This window comes from Astyanax mexicanus, chromosome 6 (assembly GCF_023375975.1).
Source record: "Astyanax mexicanus isolate ESR-SI-001 chromosome 6, AstMex3_surface, whole genome shotgun sequence".
NCBI lineage: Eukaryota > Metazoa > Chordata > Actinopteri > Characiformes > Acestrorhamphidae > Astyanax > Astyanax mexicanus.
In genome coordinates, this window is record NC_064413.1 from 50517007 (window position 1) to 50535506 (window position 18500).

Below are 18500 nucleotides of genomic sequence, written 5' to 3' on the forward strand. Positions count from 1 at the left end.
TTAATATCTACATATAGTGTATATTGTGTAAATCTACCAACACCCATCATCATCTTTATTCACCACCATCGTAATTTTTGTTTTTTACTGTTATTGCTATTCCTGTTATTATTGCTAATTCTACACTGAACCTTTAACTGTTTTCAATTGAAGGAAGGAAGGAAGGAAGGAAGGAAGGAAGGAAGGAAGGAAGGAAGGAAGGAAGGAAGGAAGGAAGGAAGGAAGGAAGGAAGGAAGGAAGGAAGGAAGGAAGGAAGGAAGGAAGGAAGGAAGGAAGGAAGGAAGGAAGGAAGGAAGGAAGAAAGAAAGAAAGAAAGAAAGAAAGAAAGAAAGAAAGAAAGAAAGAAAGAAAGAAAGAAAGAAAGAAAGAAAGAAAGAAAGAAAGAAAGAAAGAAAGAAAGAAAGAAAGAAAGAAAGAAAGAAAGAAAGAAAGAAAGAAAGAAAGAAAGAAAGAAAGAAAGAAAGAAAGAAAGAAAGAAAGAAAGAAAGAAAGAAAGAAAGAAAGAAAGAAAGAAAGAAAGAAAGAAAGAAAGAAAGAAAGAAAGAAAGAAAGAAAGAAAGAAAGAAAGAAAGAAAGAAAGAAAGAAAGAAAGAAGGAAGGAAGGAAGGAAGGAAGGAAGGAAGGAAGGAAGGAAGGAAGGAAGGAAGGAAGGAAGGAAGGAAGGAAGGAAGGAAGGAAGGAAGGAAGGAAGGAAGGAAGGAAGGAAGGAAGGAAAGAAAGAAAGAAAGAAAGAAAGAAAGAAAGAAAGTACGAAAGAAAGAACGAAAGAAAGATAGAATGAAAGAAAGAATGAAAGAAAGGAAGGAAGGAACTAAATGACAAAAACACATTTTCTCTGTCTGTCTGTCTCTCTGTCTGTCTCTCTCTCACACACACATATAATTCAGGTCTAAAAGGGTTAAAATAACATTTCTGTTCCCATACATAACCTGCTTGCGCACCATAAGCAGGTCAGTTTCCTCTACCGAGAAGAGCCGAAGCACTGCACTGTTAAAATAGCAATCCACCAAAGTCAGAGCACACCTGGGAATAGCAAGTAAAACGCTGATTGGTTTATTTTAGGTTAATTACATGTATTTGTATAGCGCTTTTTACAACTGATGTTGTAACGACATAATACTGAACCCCTAGTGAGCGTGTTATATTTTACGAATATTATTATAAGCAATACAATAAGAGCACACTCCTAATTCCATATTGATTAAAAAACTTTTTATTAATATACTTTTGATTGAGAACTGGTGGTTTCTGTACAGCAAAACCACAGAGGGGTGATCAGATGTAGAAAAATCCCTGCTTCACTTTCCTGTATCTAATTTTAACAGGCTGAATAAAGGCTGAACATATGGTCAGCCATATAACGCCACTCCAGGAGCACACAGAGGTTAAGCACTGTCCTCAAGGGCGCAATTACGGGGCAGGAGCAGCGCAGTGCACGTGTTGAGTCGGCCGTGTTTATGTCCACACCTGCCGCCGGTGTGGAGCTGCAGCCCGGGGCGCTGGGCTCGAGCTGCAGGCTTTTGCTGGGATATGTGCCTTCAGGTCTCTGGGGGAGTCGCCCGAGGCCGGACGCTCTAACCTACCGTTCTTCACTTCCAGTCCCAGAAGGCCGGAGCACGCCGCAGTTTACAGCACTAACTGCTGCATCAGCTGAACTGCTCCTCAAAAGTTTGGAGAATGTTTCAACTGCTTTTCTGTTGTGTGTGTTTTTTTAAGAAAAATAAGCAGGTTTTACTTGTTGACATTAAATATTAACTGGACTTCTGTTGAAGAAACCAGACCACACTACCACAGTGTTAAAAAAAGAGACCTTTTCACATCGGTAGTTGGTTTCTCTGGTCCAAAAAAAGTTGAGGTAGTGCTGGGCGATTAAATAATTATATAAATATATAATCTTCGATTGTTTCACAGAAAATCAGATTTTCAATTATAATCAATTATTTTCACCCCTAATAAAAATCAAGTACAGATGACAAAGAAATGGTTCAAAACTACAGGGGTTGGACAATGAAACTGAAACACCTGGTTTTAGACCACAATATTTTATTGTCTCGACGGACAGTTCTGGTGGAAACAGGAGAGTTGAGGTGCACATTGAATTCTGCCGTGATTTGATCAGCCGTGGTTTTATGTTTTTTGGATACAATCCGGGTTAGCACCCGAACATCCCTTTCAGACAGCTTCCTCTTACAGCGTCCACAGTTAATCCTGTTGGATGTGGTTGGTCCTTCTTTGTGATATGCTGACATTACCCTGGATACCGTGGCTCTTGATACATCACAAAGACTTGCTGTCTTGGTCACAGATGCTCCAGCAAGACGTGCACCAACAATTTGTCCTCTTTTGAACTCTGGTATGTCACCCATAATGTTGTGTGCATTGCAATATTTTGAGCAGAACTGTGCTCTTACCCTGCTAATTGAACCTTAACACTCTGCTCTTACTGGTGCAATGTGCAATTAATGAAGATTGGACACCAGGCACTTCATGCGACATTTCAAGACATAAGCGGAAACATTAACATAAAAGGCGATGAATAAACAGAACCCAGAGCTGGAGAGGTCCAAATTAAGCCATTTCACAAAGTGAGTCACTTAAAGCATTACAGCACGGTGCCACACTTCTAAAAGCAGCAGGAGCAATTCCAACAGCGGAGGCCGTAATTGGCTTCAGCCCGCGGCCGCTGTGTTTCTGAAGGTGGCCAGGGGTGAATCGCTCACTAACGAGAGTCAACAGTGCGGGAAGGTAGGCCACTAGCTCTGCGCAAATTTTGGGCTGGAAAAACAAACCGCTACGCTGAAAGCATGACAAACAGCTTCATGTTATTTCAATGTTATTTTCTCTCTCTCTCTCTCTCTCTCTCACGCCCCAAAACACACACACACAGACAGACAGACAGGTACGCTCTCAGATAGACTCTTCATTCTGAATGCAGAGAACGTCACTGTCTGGCAAAACCTTCCCCCCCTCAACACACACAACACACATGGATAAATATTAATATAAATAAAAGTACAATTCATACTAGGGCTGGGCGATATGGATGCAAAGCTATATCTCGATATTTTTTTCTGAATTGGGGTATACAATATATATCTCAATATTTTTTTCCATCCCATAAGGTAATATCAAGAAGATACTTTTGACACAAAGCTACATGTTCCAAATTTTATATTGGTACTTTTATAATTCAGTGCCATATCCTGTATATTAGAGTAGCCTAGCATTTCTAGCAGCATTTTATATAATCAACAACTGAAAGTCATTTCAAATTATACTAATTATAAACATATATATAAATATATATTAAACAATTCCTCAAATGAAAAGTTTTTTCCACTTAAAGTAGCCTAAAAACAAGGGATATATAAAAAAATTACATTACAGCTTTTGGAAAAAGAGCATCTAAAGTGCTTAAGAAAAAGTAAATAAAAAGTGCAGCTTGAGTTTTCTGTAAATCTGGGCTGAAACAGGGTCAGGTCTATTCTCATACCCATGTGAGGGAGCTGATTGGTCAGTTCAGGTTAGAGTGGGTGTGTCTGCTCTAAAGATCAGTGTTTAGTTCAGTAGTGATGCTTCAGAACATGAGATGTGCTGCTGTTTGGCTGAAAAGTCGGGTTCTGCCGTCACTGTGTGTGTTTTTATAGAGAACAGCGTCTGAATGAGCTTCGTATCTCTCCTCTGTGTGCCACACTTTATTTAGAATGCAGGCAAGTTTCCTTCACTAAAATTTTTTTTACCACATTTAAGTGTGTTTTCAGTTATTCTTCGAAAAATATGACAAAATAATATCAGTGCTTACTTTTTTCCAACTTTATTTCAAAGCGACATTAAACCCAACTTTCACAAATGAGAATTACTACCTTTTAGTGCAGCAATATATATATATATATCAAATAAAAACAGATGCAGTAGCTAATTTTTTCAAAAGAACAATGCGTCTCCCAATGGAGATTCAGCTCTCATGAGTTTAATAACGTAAAGCATGTCGCATGTCCGAGCGTGTCCGTCAAATGCGTCATGTCGCAACACCACATTATGAAGATTACTTTATTATCACTTATATAAACCGAGTTTATGCAAAGTGACCACGGCAATACATTCCCTGCTTTATATGGATGCATGAATAGTTAATGAAATTACTGTAGAAACGATAGGGATCGTAGCTATAGAAAGTAAGTTGCACGATGGACACTTTTCTATCGTCCCCATGATATTTCTAGTCATATTGCACAGCACTATGCTAAATCATCCTAAATTAACATGCAAAAAATCTCTGACTGCCCCAGCCAGGAATTGAACCCGGGGCTTCTTATTGTGAGGTCATATCGCCCACCCCTATTGATTACACTGGAAAATAGGATTTTTGTGTAGTTTGATAAATATAGTGTACATAATTTATATATGATTTAAAATCCTGTAGTCGTCCTTTTTCAAGTTTTGAGGAACAAAAAGCACAGCATTAAAAATACATATAAATACATACACACACTCACACGCTCACACACTCATGCACAGACAGAGCAGTAAGTGGGTTTGTCTCCCAAGGCTCTAAATGGGTATGTCTCATTACCGTTCGCTTCTACACGATCCAGCAGCGCAGCTCTGTGGAAAGGGCTCCGGCAATTAGATATGAAAGGCCGCAAATAAGAGCAAAAGACACGGAAAACAAACGCATTAATTTGGCGGCCCAGCGAGCCCTCCGGGCAACACGGTCAGGTTTATTCAATCAAAGTGCCACTCCGTTTCTAATGACTCACTTTCAAAAACACAGGAATCCTCCACTTTGTCCGGGTTCAGAAGCCCGAGAGCCAAAGCGAGGCCATAATGACTAGCGCTTCTTCCCTCTCTCCCAGATTAATGATTCAAAACAGCCTTCATTGATATTGACAGGCACTATCGCGAGCACAAAGGTAAGAAAGGCATGGAAGGGAAACGGATCCCATTTCATTTCAAGGCTGCGGGAATTTAATAGCCTCCTCTAATCGGACGCAGGATCAGGTTAAAGTTTAATGTTGGCTCACATGAATATTTCAGCATACACGTATAGCTATAAAACACACAATGAGAAGCGGGAGAAGGAGCTGAATTCCTTACTGTCACTCTGAGGCTACATCCTGGTACTTTTATAGATGAAGGTTGTAGAGAAGAGAGTTATGACGCTCACACAGACAGCCATGTTTTTCTACAGTGTCAGGACACAGGGTCAAAAATGGCACATGGCAAAAGTCACGGGATATCAGTATATGAATTAATCAGAGTGATCAGAGCAAGGCGACGTGAATTATGAAAGTTGGGTGAGCGAGGCCTGATACTGTGTCACATATGTACCAAGAATACAAAATAGTCGATATTAGGGGTGGGCAATATTATATCGTATACAATATATCGTGACACAGAAATATCATGATATTAAAAATCCATATCGTGATAATAGGGCTGTTCTGTCTTAAAAGTAGTCTATTATTTACTGTGAAGCTTTAGGTGTATTTATTGTACACTAGTTTTAGTTTGCAGTTTATTTGCATGCACTAAATATTCTGCAATATTATTTGCTGCATTATATTATTTTATGCTATATTATTTATTTTGCCACATTATGATTATACTGTTATACTATTATATACTATATTCCTGAAATGAATGAATTATTTTAGGTTTCCTATATCGCCAAGTATATCATTATCGCAAAAATACCCTGAAATATTGTGATATTATTTTAGAGCCATATAGCCCACCCCTAGTAGGCATATATGTTGTACCACCCACATCGGACTATGCAGTGGGTGTTAAAGATTATTACCAATGGCTTTAACTAGACTTAATCTAGTCTTAATCCTCCATCAGCAGATTGTTTAGAACAATGTTTAAGAATCAGTGAGAAAGTTGAAGTTTAAAGCGGCGGGTCTGGATCCTTCAACAAGACAATGACCCTAAACACTAAACACTGCTCAAAATCTACTAAAGCACTAATGCATTCATGCAGAGGAACAAGTACAACAACGTTCAGGAATGATCATCTCACTCCTCAATCCCAGACCTGAATATTATTGAAAATCTGTGGTGTGATTTAAAGTGGGCTGTTCATGATCAGAAACCTGAATCAAACCTGACTGAACTGGAGATGATTTAAATGTTTTATAAAGAAGAATGATCCAAAATACCTTCAACCAGAAGCTTCAACCAGACTCTCATTCGAAGCTATAGGAAGAGTTTAGAGGCTGTTACAGTATTTCTGCAAAAGGAGGATCTACTAAATACTGATGTCATTTTTCTGATGCCCAAATTTATGCACCTGCTTAATTTAGCTTAAAAATTATAGGATTCTACACTTTCTGTAAATCCTATACTTAACTTCACTTCTCAAATATCACTGTGTTCATCTAATATATGATTTATTTAACTGAAATTGCTGATCCAAACAACCTATGATATATAGGTAATATAGGTATATAAGGAAAATCGTGATAATTATCAGATGTGTCTAAATTTACGATTGGACCAAAACAAAAGGAAAATAGTTTTATCAAAATATTAATTCAATTGTATTACTTTATTACTAAAATGAATAGAATAGACTTGCAATAAATTATATTGAATGCCAAATTCTATGAAAATGACACTAAAAATACCAGTTCCTGATATTGGCTTATTTAGGAGTATTTTATCCTCTTTAGTAAGAGAGATGCCATAAAGTATCACAAAGAAAAGAGATATATAGAGTATTGAAGATGCAGAGTATTAACGGTATGGTGGGCACATATCATGATCATATCGTTATCGTGAAAAGCCTTGTAATTTACAACCCTTATGAACACACTGACGAGTATTATTAAAGTATTTAGTTGTTTTTTTTTATTTTTATAATTTTTCTGTATTTCCTTTATAATTATTGTACTTGTAAAATGTAGTTTTAGCTTAATTGTAACTGTTTTTTTTGTTGTATTAAACCTTTTTTTATCCTAATATCCAATCAATTAAAACAAGTTGTATTATTATTATTATTTTTATTTTTTTAATCTCTTTTCTTTTTTCTAATCTATTTTTATGTTTTGTTCACTGTTATTTAAAAATATATATATATGTAGTTATTATTTTTTCACGTCAATCCCTGTATTTGTAAATGCTCGGCTACATTGAACATCAAAATAAAGATTAACTGATTGATTGACCAACTCAAAATAAATTTTGAACTACTAAGATTATATCTATTATGCAAAATTAGTTTGGTTAAAACTTTGAAATGTGAAACTGCCCAGTCTCTTTTAAATACTACACTGCCATTAGTAGCACAAATAAAAGAGATTGTGGTAAAGGACATATGGGTACCTATGGGTTTCTGGCATGCAGCACACATAATAATAAAATGTTAAGGTCTAAATCTAAACTTAATCTACATTTTATCTTGAACATTGGCTTTTGTCCTGCAGTCTAGATAGAAAACGTAATAAAACAAACGCACAGCATTCTTACAGTCGCACAAATAAATCCATTACTCTGCTCTGCTACTTTGAGTTACAATGTCTGTCTCTTCTGGTGCCGCTTCTCTGTCTCTCTATCTCCCCCTCTCTCTCTCTTTTTCTCTTTCTCTCTGTCTCCATCCCGTCCCCACCCCCCTTTGTGTCTGCGGCGGTGGACTGAAGAAGCAGGATGGATCAGGTGTTGGAGTCTTTGGCTCGTTATCTGAGGCCTGTGAAAGGGACAGGGCGGAGTGGAGATAAGATTGAAAGAGTACAAAACACCAGAGCCACCAACACACACACACTGTACACACCCACACACACTGCACACACACACACACACACACACATACAGCCTCTCACACTCCCTCTCTTACACTTCGCCCGCTCCGATCTCTGTGAACGTGACGCTACGCTCCCCTAAATTAGCTCAGTGTGCAATAATAGCAATTAGCCCATATACAATTAGCAATTAGCATGAGGCAGGGCAGGGATGCAACAGTAAGTGAACGAGAGAGTGGGCGAGAGAGTATTAAGGCAAGTGGAAGAAAAACGGATAAGTCGATCCTCCTCCTCTCGGTTGCTCCGTGTTGGGTGGTGAAATTGGAGCCAAGGAGGCAAAAACCCTAAAAAGAGAAGAAGCAGAAGAGCAGAGTGGGGGCATGTGGGGTCTTCCTTTTATGGAGATATACAGGGGTTGAACAATGAAACAGAAACACCTGTCTCATTTTAGTGTGGGAGGTTTCATGGCAAAATTGGAGCAGCCTGGTGGCCAATCTTCATTAATTGCACATTGCACCAGTAAGAGCAGAGTGTGAAGGTTCAGTTAGCAGGGTAAGAGCACAGTTCATACCAGAGTTCAAAAGAGGACAAATTGTTGGTGCACGTCTTGCTGGCGCATCTGTGACCAAGACAGCAAGTCTTTGTGATGTATCAAGAGCCACAGTATCCAGGGTAATGTCAGCATACCACCAAGAAGGACCAACCACATCCAACAGGATTAACTGTGGACGCACGAGGAAGCTGTCTGAAAGGGATGTTCGGGTGCTAACCCGGATTGTATCCAAAAAACATAAAACCACGGCTGATCAAATCACGCAGAATTCAATGTGCACCTCAACTCTCCTGTTTCCACCAGAACTGTCCGTGGGGACAATAAATTATTATGGTCTAAAGCAAGGTGTTTCAGTTTCATTTCTTCAGTAGAAATGTTGGACTTCTTCCATTGTAATATTGTATCAGCTGGAATATTAGGGCCTCTACAGTTGGAATTGTGGAATACGCTGGAATGTTGCACCTCGTTGGTTGGTTATTTTGGAATGTTACACTCCCTCTTTAGGAATATTCAGGCCTCTTCAGTAGGAATGTTGCACCCGCTGCTCATTGAGCTCCACTGGCTACCAGTTGATGCTCGCATCAAATTCAAAACTCTTACAATCGCCTACAAGGTGATGACAGAACAGGCTCCTTCCTACCTGCACTCACTCCTGAAGGCTTACGCTACCTCCCGGCCGCTGCGCTCCTCCAATGAACGTCGCCTCGCTTTGCCAAACAAACAATCACACAAAGCAAAGAACAATCCAGACTGTTCTCATACAGAGTTCCCCAATGGTGGAACAAACTACCTTCCACTATCAGATCAGGAGAATCTCTCGCTATCTTTAATAAGCTCCTGAAGACAGAGCTCTTCAAAGAGCACTTACTCTCCTAACACCTCTAACACACTAACTACTTCTAACCCCATGTCCTTCTTCCCCTCCATCACTTCTCTATCCCTTTATTTCCCTTCGACCTCCTTTAAGCCCTATCTAAAAATGGGTTATCTAAATTCCTATTACTTTTGTACTTCATTATTGTAAGCCGCTTTGGACAAAAGCGTCTGCCAAATGAAATGTAATGTAATGTAATGTAATGTAGTCAGTAGGAATATGCTGTAATTTTAGTTGGAATGAAGAGGCACTACAATATATAGTGCCTCTTTAGCTAGAATGTTGTACCTCAATATATAATTGCCTTTGGCTGGAATAATTCAGTAGAAATGTTGTACAGCATCATTTGGGATCTTATCATATGTGTTATGTAACTTTAACAGTGAAAGGTTTAGATCAACCGAAATTGTCATCAAGTTTCTAAGTTGAAGGTCAGCCTCTATTGCTGCAATAAACATGGGCAGATGGTAAGTGCCAACTGAGCAGACTGCCACAACGGACCAATAAAATCCTTAAAAACAATAGTGGTTGAAAATTCGCCAATAATTGGAGCTGGATTCTTGTAGAGTAAAACAAACACATTACTATACTCAACTGAAGCAATGCTGTGTCCCAGGGTTTAGCCTACATCGCTAAATAAAATCACCCATACGTCAATTACAGGAGCAAGTTGGGTCCAAAGTAGATTCCAAACTATTAATTAGCACAAACAAAATAACACATCAAAGTGTCCAGATCAACCGCATGCATTAACAGCCACTAGTTTTTACACATAGAGCGTAACAGCTGCATCACACTCGTTAATGCATGTTCACTAACAGAAAACTGAAGTAGAGAGGCTTTGAGAGCTTTGGCTGTAATTCACTGTAAGTAAGTGATTAATGAGATTCACTTCTTTACTCGCAGAAAAACTGATCAACGCTTGATTTGTTCACCAAGCCAAGCTTTCCCAGAGCTCTTTACACTGTAACCCAGCAGAAACCATCAACACTGCCAATGAGCCGCTGAACCGGCCGCAGCAGCTGAAACACAGAGCCTAATACACACTGAATCAACGAGAGAGAGAGAGAGAGAGAGAGAACAAGTCAGGAAGAAACAGAGAGGTAGAGTGAGAGAGAATGTGTGTGGAAGAACGTGAGAGAAAGAAAGTGAGAGACAACCTGTGAGAGGGAGGAAGAAAGTGTGAGAGAGAGACAGAGTGAGAGAACATGTGAGCAAGAAAGTGAGAGGGAGAAAGTGAGAAAGAGGCAATGAGAGAGAACATGTGAGAGAGAAAACATGAGAGAGAGAGACATGAAAGCGAGAGAGAGAGAGTAAGAGAAAGCATGTAAAAAAGAAGTGAGAGCAAGACAAAGAAAGCGAGAGAGCGAGAGGAAGAAAGTGAGAGAGAGAGAGAGAGAGAGAGAGAGAGAACAGGAGGAAGAAAATGAGAGGGAGAAAGTGTGTGAGAGAGAGAGAGAGAGAGAGAGAGAGAGAGAGAGAGAGAGAGAGAGAGAGAAAAAGCTAGAGAGACAGAGTGGGAGAGAACATGAGTAAGAAAGTGAGAGGGAGAAAGTGTGTGAGAGAGCGAGAGAGAGAAAGCCAAAGAGACAGAGTGGGAGAGAACATGAAAGAGAGAGAAAGAAAGAAAGTGAGTGAGAGAGAGAACATGTGAGAGAGAGGAAGAAAGTAAGAGAGGGAGAGAAAGAGAACATGTGAGAAAATGTGCGAGAGTAAGAGAAAAAGAGAGAGAGAGAGTGAGAGAACATGTGAGCAAGAAAGTGAGAGGGAGAAAGTGACAGAGTGAGTGAGAACATGTGAGGAAGAAACGGAGAGTTAGAGTGAGAGAGAATGTGTGAGGAAGAAAGTGAGAGACAGAGAGAGAGAACCTGTGAGAGGGAGGAAGAAAGTGAGAGAGAGAGACAGAGTGAGAGAACATGTGAGCAAGAAAGTGAGAGGGAGAAAGTGAGAGAGAGGCAATGAGAGAGAACATGTGAGAGAGAAAACATGAGAGAGAGAGACATGAAAGCGAGAGAGAATAAAAGTAAGTATGTAAAAAAGAAGTGATAGCAAGACAAAGAAAGCGAGAGAGAGAGAAAGCCAGAGAGACAGAGTGGGAGAGAACATGAGGAAGAAAGTGAAAGGGAGAAAGTGTAAGAGAGAGAGAGAATAAGAGAGAGAGAGAATAAGAGAGAGAGAAAGCCAGAGACAGAGTGGGGGAGAACATGAAAGAGAGAGAGAGTGAGTGAGAGAGAACATGTGAGAGAGAGGAAGAAAGTAAGAGAGAGAGAAAGAGAACATGTGAGAAAATGTGCGAGAGTAAGAGAAAAAGAGAGAGAGAGAGAGAGAAAGAGAGAGAAAGAGAGAGAAACAGAAGGACAGGGACACTAACAAAGATACAGAAAATAAGATAAGAGTGAGAGAATGGAATGGAAAATAGAGAGAGAGAAAATGAGAAATTATGTGTGTGAGAAAGAGGGAAAAAGCATGAGAGAGAGAGAGAGAGAATGAAATAGAAAGAGTGAGAATGAAGTGTTTGAAGGGTCAATTGATTCCCTCTCTCTTTTACTCTCTCCTTGAAATGGTGGGTTATGGCATTCAGGAGTGCTGAGGAAGCAGAATCGGTCAGAGAGTGTGAAACGATCCAGCAGCGTCTCAGAGTGATCAGCAGGAAATTTCCATTCCACACACACACACACACACACACACACACACACACACACACACACACACACACACAGACACACATATATATTTTATATTATATACTGGGCAGGGCACTAATTTGCTATTTAATTTAAATTGTATTGTGATAGAAAGTGTTTTAATAACAGTGATTTTGGAGCACACTCAGAACCTGCTTGAGGCCTGCATTAAACCAGCAACAACATGCTACATAAACTTCATAAAAAGTACCCATTTAACTTACAGATATAAAAGATATTTCATATCCAACATCAAACCATACACCATTTAAACCAGCGATTCTCAATTGGTGGGTTGCTGACACTTTTTTATGGATAAAAATAATAAAATAAATAATTAATGCTCATCTGATTTTGTTCTCGTCTTTTATATTGGGGAAAAAGAGAGAGAGAGTTTCTTACTAATGAACTCTGAATGCGGAAATATGCAGAGAAGTGAAATATCTAATTTAGTGGCCTTATTTATTTTTTGTGCATTTTTGATATTTACTGATATTTACTGTACCAATTTCATATATGTAGTATGAAATATTCTCTTAAAGTCACTTTGCATGCATACGTATGCTTAAATGTTTTTTTTTAGATTTATTAATATTAATTTAATTTAGATACCTCCCCACCACCACCCAGTGGCGAGACCTGCTGAATCAGAAGGATAGAAAAACATGCAGACACCCCTGTTCCTTACTAGTGTCGCTGGATTATAATGAGCCTTATAATCCAGAGCCTCTTATGAATGAAAATATACCATAAAATAGACATTTATTTATAGTGCACCTTTTAATACAGTAATAAGAATGGAAGTTTAATCTAAAACTAAAGAAACTATAGAAATGGCTCCTGCTTCTTTTATAAATAAAAAGAAAGGAAACAAGTGAACTAAAATAAGAACTCACACTCCTGCACTTTTTCCTACACTGGTTTGTGTCTCCAGAGTGTTACACTGTCACAACGAGCATGCCAGAGTGTGTGTGTGTGTGTGTTCAAAACTGTACTTACTGCTGCCCACAAAGGAGCTGAGACATTTGAAATGTACAGCTGAGCTTTTCTAAACGTCTCAGAAACTTCACTCCTCCATATGTAAAAATCGCTTTGCTGCACTTTGGAGCTGTGAATAATTGAATCCGATCTCATGGGATTGGTATTTGAAGAGGAGACGATGCAGGCAAGACAAGACATGAGCGTTTTATAGGTGCTCTACTGCAGCTTTATGGAAATAACCACATTAATAAAGTGAGGATAAAGCACTGCATTTCTACCAGCTGCAGATAAAAGCAGGATATACTGCTTATATATCTAATTCAGCTCCCTACACAATCCACAACATCTCAGCAGCACTGCAACTGTCTGAGCAGGAAGAGCCTCAGAGAGTATTAGTGAAAAACAGACAGCAAACTTTAGATTTCGATTCAATGATAAAACACAGTGGATCAACACCAGCAGATGACATGTCTCTCCATTAAACCATCACTGACCATCAGTAAATGTTACATTTCATTTAAAGGAAATCAAGGGAGCAGAGTCTGGAGGAAGAGTGGAGAGACACTGCAAGACAGACAGAGACAGTCCAAACTGCATCGTGCATCTCTAGGTTATGTGTCTAGTAGTGTCTAGGTGTGCTGTATCGTATCGTAAGCAATAATATCGCCAACATTTCTGAATATCATGAATGATATTTTACCCTGAAATATCGTATCATATCACCCGCCCCTAACTATCACATCAGGGTACTATATTGTTTTGCTTTTTGAACAAAAGGAAAACTCACACTGTACTAATTTCCCATTATATATCTACTACAGACAGATTATATCTGTCCAGTATCATTTATTTTACTTTAATCCTGGATATATGGAGATATAAGGAGTGCATTATTATTAGTATCATGACATTCTGGATCATTGACTTCTGTTAAAAATCTGATAAAATATTTATATTTTTTAATATCTCCTTTAGAAGTGTGCCATATAATATTGTATGCAATAATAAAAATGTATTTTTACTTTGTTGCAGAGGGGTATTCTTGAAATAATTGTCTTAATTCAGTGTTTTGTAATATTCCCAGGAGTATCAGTATCACAAAAACGCCATGAAATATTGTGATATTATTTTAGGGCCATATCACCCATCCCTAGTGTCTGTGTGTGTGTGCACTTTGCCAACATTGTTACTGAAACTGACATGCCAATTAGGGGTGGGCAATATGGCTCTAAAATAATATCACGATATTTCAGGGTAATTTTGTGATAACGATATACTTGGCGATATAGGAAAACTAAAATAATTCATTAATTTCAGGAATATAGTATATAATAGTATAACAGTATAATCATAATGTGGCAAAATAAATAATATAGCATAAAATAATATAATGCAGCAAATAATATTGCAGAATATTTAGTGCACGCATATAAACTGCAAACTAAAACAATTATACAGTAAATAAACCTAAAGCTTCACAGTAAATAATAGACTACTTTTAAGACAGAACAGCCCTATTATCACGATATGGATTTTTAATATCATGATATTTCTGTGTCATGATATATTGTATACGATATAATATTGCCCACCCCTAATGCCAATAAAGCCAGACTGAACTGACCTGAACTGAAAGAGAGAAAGACAGAGAGAGAGAGAGAGAGAGAGAGAAAGAAAGAGAGAGAGAGAGAGAGAGCAAGAAAGCATGCAAAAGCACAGCACACAACAGGTGACGGTGTCCCAAATGATTTTTGTCATATATGTGACACATATGTGTCATTTGTGTGGCAGTTTGAACAGCAACACACTCACTGAATCTGACAACTCAAGCTGTGGCTGTGAGGAGATGAAAAAAGATGCTCCAATAATATCATAAGGCTTGTGTCTAGGGGTGTGACGAGATCTTGTGGCACGAGATTAAATCGCGGGATTAAACGTGACGATATTTCTCGTCAAGCCTTAACCGGTCTCGCGGGGGAAATTTTTTTTTTTTAGTTTGGACTTTTTAAGCGGGATCTGGCAACACGGCAAGTACTGTTTGTGGTGTATGCAAACGTAGTATCAGTGCCCCCAGGAGGGGGAGGGGGAGGGGGGTTGTGGAGGTGATACGTTCTGTCATTACTAGCCCACCTAGCAAGCTGATTGGCTGTTTCTCCTGAGAGAAAATGTATTTGGGGCTTTCATTTGGCGCCCCCTTTAGTGCAGCGCCCCTATGCATCGCATAGACTGCATACCCCCTTTTTAAGTTGTATGTCTGGCTGCATTTTGGCTCCAGTGGAAACAATAAACGGTAACAGAGGGACCAACAAGACACAAACCATATATAAATACTGTAAGTAAATCCTACACCTGACTGTTTCATAGGCAGCTGTACTAATCCCTTAGCTCTGTACTGTATTAAAAAAAAAATCTGTCTCTGTTTGCACTTCAAGCATAATCTTAATATGACTGGTTATGGTTATGAATCGTTAAATTTAGGAGAAAAAACACAAACCCTAGTCTTAATATGACTGGTTGTGGTTTGCACTATATAAGATCTAGAAAAGTTTTATTTTTATTTTTTATTCTTATTTCTATTTCTTATCAAATCAATGTGTGAGAGAAACCCGTCTGTTAAGTTTGCGTTATATGATTGTCAAATAAAATTCTAGTTTTCAAGCCATTTTTCATTTTTGAGGTTTTCTTTAAAATTTTATTTTTAAATCTCGTCTCGTTCACGTGAACCCAATATCGTGTCTCGTCTCGTCTCTAGTGTCTCGTCACACCCCTTCTTGTGTCACAACCACTCTGTGACTCTGATGAAGTGGCTGAACGTGGTCACGGGACACAGCTGTAGACAAAATGCCCTAAAATCCAAGAGCACAAACTAAAGGAATGGCTGCGGCCAAACGTGCCCTTCTTACAGCAAGCTGCTGGAATGCAATCTCTACAATCTCACTGATAAGTCCATCTGACTGCTCCTGTGAAGCTGGAAAAGATGAAACTGAAACTTTATGTGAAGCGTTGGTCTTTTGCGTAATTTTCAGTGTAAACTATTTAAGACGAATTGTCAGATATGGGTCGCATGTGACAATGTGAACAGACTAAAATAAACATTGTATAAACACTATTATTACAGCGTAAGAGAGCACTGTGAGAGTGCTTGTGAAAGAGACCAAAAACAGAGAGAGACTACAAGAGCACCAGCAAACACGACACGGCACAGAACACGAGTGCACAGACGTGAGAGAGAAAGTACAAGAGCAACAGAGCATGAGAGAGAGAGAGACAAGAGTGAGGTAATGGGAGAGAACGCAAGGAAAGACATAAAGAGAATGGGTGTGGAAGAGATAAAAGTGCAACAGACAGAAAGAAACAGAAAAAAGGAAGCAAGCGAGAGAGCACAAACGTGTAAGCAAGTGTATGAGAAAGCATGAGAACAAGAAAGAGCACGAACAAGAAGAAAACAGAGAGAAAAGAAAAAGAGATTGAAAGTGGTTGAAAGCGAGTGAGAGAGAGTAGAAAAGAGAGAGTCTGAAAAAGAAAAAAAGAAAGGTGAGGTAGTGGAAGAGAAACCAAGGAAAGACAAAGAGTGAGTGTGGATGAGAGAGAGTGCAAGAGAGACAGACAAAGAGAGAAAGAGAAGAGTAAAAGAAATGAGAGAAAGAGAAACGAGAGAAAAAGAGAAAGCATGAGAGAGAAAGAGAGACAGAAAGCAAAAGAAAGCATGAGAGAGAAAGAGAGTGAAAAAAAGACAGTTCAAGACACGAGAGAAATAGAAAAGAGAGAGATAGAGAGCGAAAGCGACAGAGTTCAAGAAAATGAGAGACAAAGAGAGAGAAAAGAGAGAGCAAGTGAGCGAGAGCAGAAGAGAGAGTGTGAAAAAGAACACGTAAGGTAGTGGGAGGGAAAACAAGGAAAGACAGAAAGAGTGAGCGTGGAAGAGAGAGAGAGACAAGTACAAAGAGAGAGAAAAGGAATGAAGTAAGAGAGAGAAATAGAGAGATGAAGCGTGAAATATGTGAGAGTGAGAAAAGAGAGAAAGAGAGCAAGAGTAAAAAAGAGAGACAGAGAGAGAGAAAGAGCAAGAGTAAAATAGACAGAAAGAGAGAGAGACAGAGAGAGAAGAGAGAGAGAGAGAGAGAGATGGCATGGCTGGATGAAAATGAAACCCAGACTCTGACAAATAGGTGGTCTCAGGAGGAAAGGATGAAACGAGTGAAGCGAAACGTGCAGGAACACACACCTGCGACCCGACATCTGCTCACAATGCCCTCCACACACACCCCCATGGGAGGCAGTGTGTGTGTGTGTGGGTGGGTGTGTGTACAGTAAGGGCTACTTTATACTGACTGAGCTTCAATAATGGTAGATGTTAGTCTGAATAATCCCTCTACATACAAAACTCAATACGTCCCTTTAAAACACTGCAACTGTCACATACTTCTGTAAGTTCCTATGTTGGCATTGATGTTATGTACTACATCAGTCAAACATCAGTCAAAAGCTTAAGTTATGATGCAGTAACTTTAATAAGTCAAATTGCTTAACGAGTCTTAGGGAATTTAGAGCACTTTTTTATTGTGATATTGATATACAGCCTTAAAAAAAAAAAAAAAAGACCACTTAAAATGATGAGTTTCTTTAATTTTACTAAATTGAAAACCTCTGGAATATAATCAAGAGGAAGATGGATGATCACAAGCCATCAAACCAAACTGAACTGCTTGAATTTTTGAACCAGGAGTAAAGGCATAAAGTTATCCAAAAGCATTGTGTAAGACTGGTGGAGGAGGAGAACGTGCCAAGATGCATGAAAACTGTGATTAAAAAACAGAACAGGGTTATTCCACCAAATATTGATTTCTGAACTCTTAATACTTTATGAATATGAACTTGTTTTCTTTGCATCATTATATTTTTAAATTATCCTTTGCATTATTTGATGTTTGAAAGCTCTGCATCTTTTATGTTATTTTATTGGAATTTGGGAGAAATCTTGTCCGTAGTTTATAGAATAAAACAACTATGTCCATTTTACTCAAATATTTACATATAAATAGCAAAATCAGAGTAACTGATTCAAAAACTAAGTTTTTTTTCAGAGCTGTATTGTCTCCCCACTACTGAATAGTCATATGTACTGTATAATATTGCCCTATAATAAACTGCCCTTAGACTGACCATTCCTCACTCTTTTTAACAGGGTGTGGAGACATTCTCCACATTCCCCCCCTCAGGTCCCCAGAGAACAGGCCCAGACGAGCACCAAGCCTCAAAGAGAGAGAGAAAGAAAGAGAGAGAGAGAGAGAGAGAGACAGAGAGAGAGAGAGAGAGAGAATGGTGGAGAAAGGAAGAATAAACAACAGTTTGTTTACTGGCAGGCTGGAGAAGCAGCAGTGTAACCCCGTGGTCTGTTTATAAAGCAGCAGTACGGGGGGGTGGTCACAAATAAGCACTTCTGTATCTAAAGTGATGGAGGGAATTTACTCTGACCCCTGGTGCTCCTCTTCACACACACACACACACACACACACACACACACCTCTGCGGTGGGCTGTGAAGCTGGTGGTGTGAGCCCCCGTCTGGCATTTTGCTGGTCATTAAAGTTTAAAAGCAGGCCGGTCCACAGGGACGATGAGCTCTTCAGGGAGCCTCGCTAATTCCACTGCAGATAAACTCCTAC

At 39.0% G+C, this 18500-nt stretch overlaps 1 protein-coding gene across 1 annotated transcript in view; it reads right to left on the minus strand.

Annotated features, from left to right (window-relative positions):
- The window catches only part of dipk2ab (divergent protein kinase domain 2Ab), a 79785-nt gene that overhangs the window by 11937 nt on the left and 49348 nt on the right, over positions 1 to 18500 (minus strand). The window lies entirely within an intron of this gene.